The 2,130-nt window shown below is 39.4% G+C and overlaps 1 non-coding gene across 1 annotated transcript; it reads right to left on the bottom strand.

Annotated features, from left to right (window-relative positions):
* Positions 1 to 1,554: 1,554 nt before the first annotated feature.
* Positions 1,555 to 1,697, bottom strand: LOC123325725. Its single transcript, XR_006540596.1, has one exon. It is a non-coding gene; the product is annotated as a U4 spliceosomal RNA (small nuclear RNA).
* Between the last annotated feature and the right edge of the window lie 433 nt (positions 1,698 to 2,130).

Genomic DNA, 2,130 nt, shown 5'->3' with positions numbered 1-2,130 from the left:
CAAAATTTTAAATTAAAAATAACCTGTATATATGTATGAGTAGATTGATGATTCTGGTATTCGGAATTTCTTCAGTTTCAAGCAAGAGAAACCCAACTCAAATTGACTTAAGCAATAAGTCACTTCATATAGTTTTTGAAAAGTTAAGGAGTAGATGTTACTGAGTTCAAGTGGTCAAAATGTGCCATCTTCTCTCTCAGCTGTTTTTCTATGTCAACTTCATTTTTAGACTGAATATCCCCAACTGGTAACAGAGATGTCTATCAACTCAGGCTTATATCCTACCAGCTAAGCAACTATGCCTGAAACAGAGCATAGTTCTCTTGATAAACAGAAGTTTCAAGAAGGATTCTCAATGGCTTGGCTTCTGTTATGAGTCCATCCTGAATCGTTTACTATGACCAAGTAGATACAGTACTATAATTGGCCAATTCTGAGTCACAATCTCATCAAGGGCTGAGGAAATTGTCAGTCTCATCTGAACATCATGGATTGAGAATAGCAGAGAATAGTTTTCCCAACAGTAAATCACGGTGCCGTGTTGTCAGAAAATTCACTTATGATGATACTTTGTACCTGGAAAGTGGTTTTTTATCTTCTCAACAACAGAAATTATTCACACTTTACATTTTCCAGAGTGTAAAAGAAAAACACCCTACTGGAAGCTTAAATTTATGCAAATACAAGTATATGATTTGATGTTCTCACTTATGTTCATTCAGAATATTACAATAGACATCAAAATAGAAAGAGGTATTATGACAGTCACTGAGTCCACATCCTAATGGACATTTCTCTATCCTTACCCTGGCTTTGACATATATAAAAAATTTCCCCAGATGGCCAGAAATTCTTCCTACATAGCACAAGCCAAAGTCTACAGGTAAGAAACAGCAACCCTCTGTGCAAAGCTTGATGTCATAACGTCACCATGGTAACAATATCCCTGAAGAGAGGAGATGCACATTTTGTCCTGAAAATTAATCAGCTGCAGTGACAATCTTATTTACTGTCTCTGGCAAGTGGTGCAAATCTACATAAGACCTGTGACAATCTTCCAGTGCTCATTCCTATTAAATAAGACCACAGATCTTATTAGGAAAATAATTTTCCCCAAACCAAAATCACAAACCTATTCCTAGGGCATCTTGTGGAAAATACCCATTTATCACAGACTATAAACTTTTTTGACCTGACTTTTTAAATGTCTATTAGTTGCCTCCAGATTTATGCATAATAAAAAAGTCTTGGGCGCCTGGGTGGCTCAGTTGGTTAAGTGACTGCCTTCGGCTCAGGTCATGATCCTGGAGTCCCTGGATCGAGTCCCGCATCAGGCTCTCTGCTCGGCAGGGAGCGTGCTTCTCCCTCTGACCCTCCCCCCTCTCATGTGCTCTCTCTCTCTCATTCTCTCTGTCTCAAATAAATAAATAAAATCTTTAAAAAAAAAAAAAGATCCCCTTCCAATATCACATGTCTGTAACTCTCCCTGGTTCCTCCTCCTCTGAGGACTCAGTTGTTCCTCATGTGTCCATAGAGCTTTCAATAAAACTGCAATTTATTTAAAAAAAAAAAAGTCTTGAGAAATAGGATGTGAAATGAGTGCAGAATAAGAAAATCCATCCACAATATATTTTAATTAGCAATAATCGCGCCTCGGATAAACCTCATTGGCTATGATACTGCCACTGCGCAAAGCTCACAATATATTTTAAAGAAAGAAAAATGTGTATTTTTCAGTCTAACCATGGTTGGAGTCAAGACCCAGATGAAAAGAACAGAACTCAATTTCATTGAGAGATGGTGGCGGGGGGGCAGGGGGGGCAGGGAGGCTGTAGTGGAAAAAGCAGATGCTAAAGTAAAAACTAGTATTTAGGGCGCCTGGGTGGCTCAGTCGTTAAGGGTCTGCCTTCAGCTCAGGTCATGATCCCAGGGTTCTGGGATCAAGTCCCACATCGGGCTCCCTGCTCGGCAGGAAGCCCGCTTCTCTCTCTCCCGCTCCCCCTGCTTGTGTTCCTGCTCTCGCTATCTCTCTCTCTCTGTCAAATAAATAAATAAAATCTTAAAAAAAAAAAAAACAACTAGTATTTAAACCCTAGTTCTGCTGACGGATAGATGTAAAATGATCATCTC

The sequence above is a fragment of the Neomonachus schauinslandi genome, chromosome 9, assembly GCF_002201575.2.
Source record: "Neomonachus schauinslandi chromosome 9, ASM220157v2, whole genome shotgun sequence".
In the NCBI taxonomy this organism is placed as follows: Eukaryota; Metazoa; Chordata; class Mammalia; order Carnivora; family Phocidae; genus Neomonachus; species Neomonachus schauinslandi.
Note: the sequence above shows the minus strand (reverse complement) of the source record. Positions and strands in the feature narration are given on the sequence as shown.